This window comes from Myotis davidii, unplaced genomic scaffold (assembly GCF_000327345.1).
Source record: "Myotis davidii unplaced genomic scaffold, ASM32734v1 scaffold933, whole genome shotgun sequence".
NCBI lineage: Eukaryota > Metazoa > Chordata > Mammalia > Chiroptera > Vespertilionidae > Myotis > Myotis davidii.
Window position 1 is genome coordinate 728,135 of NW_006285240.1, and position 10,449 is coordinate 738,583.

At 43.3% G+C, this 10,449-nt stretch overlaps 1 protein-coding gene across 8 annotated transcripts in view; it reads right to left on the reverse strand.

Moving 5' to 3' along the window:
- SGMS1 (sphingomyelin synthase 1) overlaps positions 1 to 10,449 on the reverse strand; it is a 213,577-nt gene that overhangs the window by 66,787 nt on the left and 136,341 nt on the right. The window contains exon 1 of one of the 8 annotated variants that reach the window (XM_006755848.2): positions 10,359 to 10,443. The exons of the other annotated variants lie outside the window; for them this stretch is intronic. The gene's annotated coding sequence lies outside the window, so the exon portion shown is untranslated. Of the gene's footprint in view, positions 1 to 10,358; positions 10,444 to 10,449 lie in introns of those variants that run through there. 8 annotated transcript variants of the gene reach the window in all.

Sequence of the window (10,449 nt, forward strand, 5' to 3'; positions counted from 1 at the left end):
ATGAGGAAACATAAAAGTTTCCAATAATTTACCTTCGTTAGGCCTAAAAGAGCCAACATTAAACTCCAGAAACATTCTGGTTTACATAGGAATTTGTGGGAAATGGATTCAATGTCTTATCATCTTTTTTTTTAAATCCTCAACCAAAGATATTTTTTCATTGATTTTTAGAGAGAGTAGAAGGGAGGGAGAGAGAGAAACATCAATGTAAGAGAGACACATTGATTGGATGCCTCCCACACACGCCCCAACTGGGGCCAGGGATCAAATCTGCAACCCAGTATGCGCCCTTGACCAGGTCCATGGGCTGATGCTCTAACCACTGAGCCACCAGTCAGGGCTTAACATCTGTTTGTGTTTTTTAAAAGATGAATCATCTTCCCCAAATGAGAGGATGGAAATGTTCTGTGTCTTCTCTGTCCAGCATGGCAGCCACTAGGGACATGTGTGGCTATTGAACACTTGAATGTGGTTAGTGTGATTAAGAAATGGAATCTTTAATTATATTAAATTTCAATTTAAATTAATTTTAATAGCTGCCTGTGGCTAGTGACTACAGTATTGGACAGCAAAAGTCTAGCATATGGTCATCTATTGTAGGGAAGGCCTTCTGCTACTGGTGGTGTTTCTGTGTGCTATGGCAGGGGTTAGAGGGAAGCGTAGAAGTATCAACCCTAACAACAACCCCTAGCCTACCTGACCCCTGCCCATACAGACATACAATTTCTCAGAGAATTTTGTTAATAAATTTTCAGAGAATAAAGGGCCTTGGACACAGTAGCCTGATAGTGAAGACGTGTGGAGGAGATGGAGACTGAGGAGAGGTATCAATCCAGTAGGGGAGGCCCCTCTTGCTTTGTTTCCCTCTCCTTCAACCCAGTGAAACAATCCTCGGCTGCCCTGGGAACTGTGGCAGCCCGCTCCTTCCTCTCTGTCCCCTTCTGACTGGGCCTGTGTGGTTAACACACAACTGACTTCTAGTGATTCAGGCACTGCTGAAACTGTGAAAGACCTTCCCTTTCATCTAGACTGACGATGACTAGTGTCTGGACTAGGAAGATTGAATTTCACATTTCTGACCTTTACAAGACATATCAAAGTACCTGACAGCAGGCACTGATCCTCCTAAGAAATTTGCTCCTAGAAGTAAATGCTAAGGATTTAAGAAAGTGACTGGCCCAGGTCCCTAGACTGATATTTATCAAACAATTGTTCAACAGGAAAAAAATCACTACCCATAGTAGATAACTGTAGAAAGCCGTTTCAGTATATTGATGAGAATATAAAGAATATTAAAAGGACAATTTTACAGGAATAAAGTTTAAAAGTACCACAGCTTATGAACCCAAAGGCCCAAAAGACTTGTGCATATTATTCTGAGAACCAAAGAAAAGCATCTATACTAATAAAAGGGTAATATGCTAATTAGATTGGGTCAACCAGACATCTTCCAGACGCCTGACTTCCTTCCGGACAAAGACATGGTGGTGGGGGCCGAGGCAAAGGTGGTTAGAGGCAATCAGGCCAGCAGGGGAGCAAGCAGTTAGGGGCAATCAGGCCAGCAGGGGGAGCAGCCAGTTAGGGGGCGATCAGGCCGGCAGGGGAGGGGTTAGGGGGCAATCAGGCTAGCAGGGGAGGGCAGTTAGGGAGCGATCAGGCTATCAGGGAGAACCCGCCCCCGCCCCCACCCCCAACACACACACACACACACACACACACGCACGCACGCACACACGAATTTCCTGCACTGGACCTCTAGTACTTTATAAATCCACAAGAATCTTAGCAGTACAAAACCACAGTAAAAACTTATGTGAAATTTTGACTATGAACTGCTTTGATTGTAAACTTCTGCAGTTGTTTGATAATATATGCAATTTAAATGAGAATTATAGGATTTGCTAACTAGCAAAGTAGGAATTAGTGAGCCTTTTAATTGTAACTATAACAATGTATTCTAGTTTTACTAATGTTTACACCAGTCACTCACAGAATAGAACACCACATTTTCAGCGTGACTAGGCACGCAATAACACTCATTTCTCTTCTCAACATTTTCCATACAAAAAAAAAATACACTAGTATTATGGTCATGTTGCAAGTCAAGTAGAAAAGACAACCCTGGGGAGTAAGGAGTGGGCGGCTGGTGGATTCTCACAGTCCAAGGCTGGTCCTTAATCTCAGAGATTCATAAATATGATGATCAGGAGAGGGTTCATACTAACCACAGTCATGGTGATAGTAAAGTAAAAAAGCTGATTTAGTATCTTGTGAGGAAAATAAACCATCATGTCGATTGGATGCTGGTATCTGCTTATCATGTGTCTCCCCAAAGCATAATTACACAAGGAGCCCAAATTACAATCAGAAGGACGCATAGTGGGCAGGTAACAGAGATACATTTTGTGGATTCCTGTGTGGCTTCACACTGCATTGTGAAGTTAAAATGGGCTCAGCGGTATTCAGTGACTAGAGTAAAGCCATACTCTGAGGTTTGGAACTTAACAGTTGGATTTCAAAGCTACAGACAGCTCCACCACAGTGCTAAGATCCATACAGAGGCCTGTTCATGCTATGCTAGGGGCAGGGTACTCTCTCCTGTAGACAGGCCAGATTGACCTCTCAAACTTGGTCTCCCACTCCAGCCTCCAAGTTCCACTTTCTAAATTCTTCTTCAAACAAATTCCCTTTCAGACAAACATGTTAGTACCTTTAACCAAGTTATAATTCTACCCTAGAAACTATTTAATCTTTACTGATTTTGTCTGTCTTTGCTGTGATCCATTCATCAAACGCATTTTACAGTTTCTTTTGGAGTCTGGTATTTTTTTCCAACTCAGAAAGGAAAAGAGATCTGCCTGTTGGTCCTCAGGTTGGTACACACATACCACACTTATGGTAGGAGCTAATAACTCCACAGGGACATGAAGGCTTTAGGAATTTTAGGGAAGGTGGCGGGGGGACCTCTTAAAAAAAATACACCCACAACCTATATTGAAAGAAGTATATTAAAGAATTCATCAAATACTAAGCATAAACTCTTTTAAAAATAGAAGCTAGCAGCCCTGGCCACTGTGGCTCAGTTGGTTGGGTGTCATCCCATGCACTAGGTCAGGGGTCCTCAAACTTTTAAACAGGGGGCCAGTTCACTGTCCCTCAGACCGCTGGAGGGCCGGACTATAGTTTAAAAAAAAACTATGAACAAATTCCTATGCACACTGCACATATCTTATTTTGAAATAAAAAAACGAAACGGGAACAAATACAATATTTGTATTTGCATGTGGCCTGCGGGCTGTAGTTTGAGGACCCCTGCACTAGGAGGTTGCCAATTTGATACATCGTCAAGGACACATGCCTGGGGTTGTGGCTCCATGCCCGGCAGGGGGCGTACAGGAGGCAGCCATCTATGTTGGTTCTCACATCAATTGTGTCTCTCTTCCTCTCTTTCTAAAACAATCAATAAACTATTTTTTAAGCCAAAAGACTTATAAGTAATCAGACATATATGTTCCACTCTACCTGGACATTTTATTTGTTTGTTTTGTTTTTTGTTAATCCTCACCCAAGGATATTTTTCTATTGATTTTTTTTTAGGGAGAGTGGATGAGAGAGGGAAAGACAGAGAGAAACATAGATGTGAGAGAAACACATCGATTGGTTGCCTCCTGCACAAGCTCTGACCAGGGCCTGGGCCGGGGAGGAGCCTGCAACCGAGATATGTGCCCTTGACCAGAATTGAACCCAGGACCCTTTGGTCTGTAGGCTGATGCTCTAGCCACTAAACCAAACCTGCTAGAGTCTTGACATTTTAAATCTCTTTGTTTCTTCTATGTCTAAAATGTGTGTGGGCCTTTTGGTGAAACTCCAGTTTCAAAATGCAAAAAATTTTTTTTAAAAAACCTATCCTTAAATTTGCTGATTCAGCACAAGTCTAGAACTTGTGATTTTGGTATACAATATCACAGAATTACACCAAGCTGATGCTGAGGAGCCTAGCAAATATGTAATCAGCCCTCAAGAACTTTCATCAATACTTTCAGAAGCTCATGGAATTGTATGGCCCCACCCACATCTGAGAAATCAGTAATGGGTTACACCTAAAGTGGAGAAATCATCCGTCCGACCTTGAGAATTGTGGTCACCAGCACCATCTAAAATTGTCTTCTGTCTGTTATCTCTTGGTTTATTGTTAACCTGACTTTGGCTTGGCTTGAATATAAAACTCTTGCCTTCTGATCCTACAGAAGTATGCAATTTTGTGTATCCAGTTCAGGATTCCCTTTAGAATCACTGAATTTTTTTTTTCAATATTGTTTACCCTGCAACTCAAGGGCAGCTTAAGACCATGAGTGTCTGGAACATAAGCTTCTGTTCTCTGCACAATTAGGAGAGTTAAGTAAACTGGAAGGTTATGCTATTGAAGGCCTTCAAGCACTAACAAGCTTAGTCTGTGTTATAAATTTCTCAGAAGTATGTTCTGATACCCCAAAATCATTTCCACTCCATGTGCCACTTAGGTTATGACTGCTGAACTTCACCTTGGGGCTGCCACCACTCTGTTGGTGTGAGGCAGCCAAGAGCTCTCCCCACTGCTCCAGGAGGGAAGATCTCCAGGTGCCCACAGACAGGCAAACTGCTGGGAGTAAGAGGCAGTAACACCTGCTCCATTTGAGAGCTCAAGCCACGTGTTTACGTGTGATTTATTCAATCCAGTTCAAATGCACTAGGGACCTTGAGAAGGAAAATTAAGAGTAACCTCCCTTTAAAAAAAATCACTAACTAACTTCAATTCTCCAACCTGGATACCAGTCTCTTCCTAATAAGCCAGGGAACTTTTCATTGCTGGGTCTCTTACCGCTGCTACCTCCTTGGAAGATGACCAGAGCTGTAAAAATGCTCCGCCTTTACAAAGCAGACAGTGGTGGGTGTGCACACTCAGGGATCCTCCTATCCAAGCCCTATCATTTAAAACAAAATCACACTCGTAAGTTAAACACATTACCTTCCATCTGACCTGATGGATATGGATATGCTACGTAATGCCACCGGTTACCACAGTGGCGACAAAACAGTGGGACTCGTGATTGGTCTCCAGAATCCCAGTGCCACAGGTGACACGAGTGGAGGTGATGCAAAAAATGATCGCAGGGAAGTTTTGCTCTATCTTTAGGGAGAAGCGGAGAGGGTACAGGAAATCACAAAAACTGTAGAGCTGACACATCGCACATACACGGGCTCGGTATCCTGCTTACCGACTTAAAACTCCCCGCTAAACTTTGCAAGTTTCTATCGTGGAGCAGTTCACAAACATAGGTTATATTCTTGGCCAGTTCCAGATCAGTATAAAGTAGGTCATGGTTCTTCCCTACAAGCCAAAATAATACTTCCAAAGATATTTCCCTGTCCTAAATTCTGAAGAGAAGCCTTTTTGTTTTCTTTTAGCTGCTAAAATCTAATTTCTTTACTCATCCTGTTTCCAAATCTTATATTTTAATAAGCACCACTCAATCCCATTAGCAAAAAAAAAGGTTAGTTTAAAAAACAATTGCTTACGACTATACCTAAAGGCTGCTATGAGATTTATATCTATACCTTATTTATCACCCCAAACTCTATGAAACAGGGATTGGGTTTTCACCGATCAAGAGACTTGCCCCAAATCACACCGCAGGTTAAATCAACAGGGCTGAGATTCAATCACAGGGTTATCTGACTCAAACCACTGTAATATATTTCTCCAGGGAATGGAGTAAATGATATTTACTGTGCTGCTGCTGATAAAATGTATATGCTGTTATACAGCTGCAGACTTAAGAGTACATTAACTCTCCAAGGCCCTTTCATAAATATACCCTTGAAGCTACTTTGTGATATTGCCAAAGCAAAGATTAGTATTCAAATTTCACAAACAGAAGCACAGATGGTGAAGAGGTAAGCCAGGGGCTCTGGACCTCAGCACTATCGACATTCGGACAGGACAATTTTTCCTGTGGGGCTGTCCTACGCGCTGCAGGATGTTGGCATCCCTGGCCTCTACCCATGAAATGTTAATAGCACACCTTCCTACCCCAATTGTGCAATCAAAACTGTGTCTGGATATTGCCTAAGATCCCCTGAGGGATAAATTCACACCCTGTGAACCACTGAGCTAAGCTAATTGCCTGAGGTCACATAACTGGTTAAAGAATGTACTGATATCAGGAAAGGGCTCTGCTAAATCCTAGCTCAGTGGTGATATTTACTGTACCAACCAAGCTAGAGCTCCTTAAGACAAAGCACTGTTGGTACTGCCTCTCTTGACTTTCACACTGACTATACATCCCTAGTGTCTTCAACCACTGTTCAGTTTCAACACCCTCTCCAAAACCCCATTACCTCGGCTGGACACACTTTTAAACACAAATCCAGAACTGTGCACAATACTGCCTCAAGTTGTAAAAACAGGAGCAACAAAAGACTAACATCCAACGTAAGCAATGTACTGCCAGCTCGGTTTTTAAGCACTTCACATGGGTTACCTAATTTAATCCTTCAACATTTTCAACAGCCTATGACATAGGTGTTATTATCTGCATTTGATGAATGAAGAGACTGAGGCACAGAGAACAAACAACTTGCCCAAGGTCAGGCGCCAAAACCCCTGTTCTCAGTGCTTCTAAGAACTGTGAGATTGTCAGCATTGGTTCTGAATAGTCCATCTCTATAATGCGTGAGTTTTTCCCCAGCTGCATCAGGGCCCTCCTCAAGGCACCTCGGTCAAGTCTGACATCACTCTACTCATCAGCTCTGTTGCATATGACAACATGCAAGCCCACTTATCTACCTACTTGAGGCCCTATGGACAAAATTCGTGTAAGAGTAGGCCTTCCATCCCCCGGCTGTTGGCACCGGCTTCCCTCTGGCACCCGGGACCCGGGCTTCCCTCGCAGCCCTGGCTTTATCTGGAAGGACGTCTGGTCTAATTAGCATATTATGCTTTTATTATTATAGATATTGCTGTCCAACCCACATTTGTCCATCTTGAGTTAAGAACACAAAGCACTCCGTCAAATGTTTTGTTAAAGCAGGCATGTCAGATCTACAGCAATGTTGATACACTTGTCCAGTAACGCTCAAAAAAGAAATGAGGTCAATTGGAGATGAGTGATGCTAAATACTGATCATCACCACCTCTTCTAGGTGATCCCTACCCATCTTTTAAAAAATATGACTTATAATTCTGCTAGACACCAACACAAGCTCTGAATTGAAAGCTTGGAATGTACCATCTCCCCTAGTTTTGAAAATCAAGTTGTTTGGCATAGTTCCTCCTCTCCGTGATTTTCACAAGATTAACCCCAAGTGGTTTTATCATCATACTGGCATGTTCTTTCAACATCCTCAAGAACTCTAGGCACTTAAAGCAGCTAGGATGCGGAGAGGTTTGAGGAGGAGCCCAGGACATCCTTGCTGTGCTTGGGAAGGGAGGGTGCTCCTGTCAAATAGATGGCGAGACTAAGGAGGTGGGGCTGTGAGCAATCCCCGGTCCTGGAATAGATGCTGTATGTAGTCCATGGTCCTCTGGGAAGGTGGCATTGTTTATGATGACGTCCCAACAGATGACCCAGCAGATGATCGCAGAACTGGCTGCCCCTGGTGAGACACACTGAGACTTTCCACTTCCGTTTAATGAGAAAAGCTTCAGTACTCATAGCCCACCTTTCATAACCTCACCATTCTAAACAAGCAGGTTCAACACGAACAGACGTGCTAACAGAGATTTTAAAACACTGCACACAGCGTATAAAATACTGCGGGTGTGCATCCACACACACAGAATTCCCCTACTGGAAGTCATGGGCCCAGCTGCTTGGTTTACAAGCAGAGAACACCCGAGTTGCACTTTGCAAGGAGCAGGACGAACAGGCACGTCCAGAACTAAAAGAGCTCTAGGAACAAAGGAGAAAGTCACTCGGAATCAGCAGCTATGAGGTGGCCACGTATATTAACAGGTTCACCAAGAATAGGGCTTGCTTAGTTAATATTTGAAAACCACAGGCTTCCCAGCAAATGCATTATTCCTTGAACTTTGACACTTTGGCAAGGGGGCAATGAGGAGCTTTTAAAATCACTTCAAAATCTGCTTTGAGCTTAGAATTTCCCCTGGATTATTTCACACAGGAAGGTCAACACTATTTTGTTAGGAGCAATGGGAGCCACCTGGGAAAAATTACAAACCTTAAATGCTAACTTCTAGTGTAAATGAAATTAACTAGCTGTGAAATTTGGAGCAGATTATGTAACCTTGCCCAGGTTGTTTCTTGAACTATAAAGCAGAGATAATAATACCTCTAGATATTCCAGCATTATTGTGAAATTTAATGAGGCAGAGGGTACAAAGCATTTCAGTCTCTGATAAAAGCGGGCTCTTTAAATGTCTGGTTCTCTTACACCCATTGGGGTGAGTCAAAATCCAAATTTAATTATCCCTTTAGATTTTAGACATTTCCAGATTTAATAAAATAGATTCCCATTCCACCACCTGAGGGGGCTTTCCAACCACCCCTGTGGAATTAGGGCCGCTTCTCTCAACATCACAGGCTGTTTCTCAAAAGAAAGGGGACCCCAAGTTGTTACCTCTCACTCAGAGCCGCTTAATTCATTAAACTCAAAGCAACTGAACTTCCAATTAGCCTATGAGGTGGGAAACAGTATTAGTATTAATTCAATGTGTAAATAATTTAAAATTCTAACAAATTAGTTTAATGATCCCATTTAGAAGTGACTGATATCTGGAGAAGCTTCCTTCACAGACCTGACAAAGTCAGTTGCAAAGAACTTTGCTCTTTCTTTCAGTTAGAGAGCCTATCTACTGTACCAGTCTATATCTTCATAAATGAAGTATAACGATAGCATCATAAGCTCCTGTCATCCTTTATGCCACCGGGATGCCTTCCACCTGCCTCTCCAGCAGTCAGTGTTTCTGATGGGGATGTGTCTGTTGCACTGTGTATGTCTTTGGCAAAACTGCAATCATCACAGATTCTGCTTCTCTGCTGCCCTCCTCCCCATCCTCCTGCAAGAAAACAATGTACTTGCAGGATACACATCTCTATGCACTGCTGACTAATTTCTTACATAAAAAGCAGATTTTTAAAAAGAAGCTCACCGACTTTATTTCTACATCAATTTAAAAGTGGTAATCAAAGGGAGTTTATCACTACCAAGTCAGCAATGCAAGAAATGCTAAAGGGAATGCTGTAAAAAGAATAGAAAGGGGGGAAGGAACACAGGCATAAAACACAGAAATGGCTACAAACAAGTACCTATCAATAACATTAAATGTAAATGGATTAAATGCTCCAATCACAAGACATCAAGTGAATGAATGGATAAGAAAACATGACCCATATATATGCTGTCTACAGGAGACCCACCTCATTAGAAGGGACTCACACAGACTAAAAGTGAAGGGATGGAAAAATATCAGGCAAATGGAAATGAAAAAAAAGCTGGGGTAGCAATACTTATATCTGACAAAATAGACCTCAAAGTGAAGACCGTAACAAGAGATAAAAGTGATAATCAACTCAACAGGCTAAGAGTGGACTGGGAACATACCACATTAGAGGGTTCCCATTGGGGTACAACGTAGATAACAACTCCAGATGGCAAACACAAATCAGGGAAAATAAAAATAAAAATAAATGCTATGCACTCTTCTCAGTGTATTCCTCTCCACAAATTCCACAGAGCAATTATCTGGCCACAATAAATAGAAAGCATAGCTGTGGAGTAAACACGCTCACTCCACAACGCGGGAGCACGTGCTTCCCTCTGGCACCGAGCAAAGATCTCACTCACCGGCTAAGCTCCCAACCAGCCAGGGGAGTTGGCTGGAAGACCTTTAATGTTACTTAGTACAGGGACTAGAGTTTGAGAAAGTATTTCCCCCAAACTTAGTAATAAATTATAAATACAACCCCACTCCCTCAAAAATACTCCATTAGGAGAGCTCGATCACCCCTAACCGAAACCACCGCCTGACCCCTGGCTCTCAAAAGCACCCGCAGGGTTTGGAGCACGGATGCAGCCCGCCCAGATGCTGCCACTGTTTCACCAACTACTCTGTGAGCGGTCTCAGGGGTCAACAGCTCCTGCCCATTTTATCATCAAAGCGAGATCCAGTACAAACCAGGATTCCCTTTCCTTCGCCACAGTGGAGGGAAAGGCAGGGGTCGCGTTAGTGGGTGTTTTCTGCCAGGCAAGAAAGGCTGTTTCCCCCGCGCCGAACCGCTCCCGCCGTCTGTCCGCGCTTCGCCGGCCCCGGACAGCATGTTAATGAAGCACCGCATCCCAGGCGGAGCAACACTTACCGGCTCTCCAGGCTGGAGGCAAAGTCTCCTGCAAAGTTCCCGGGGCACCACGTTCCCGCGCCGCTCCCGCCCGCCGGGGCCTGCCGGGGCG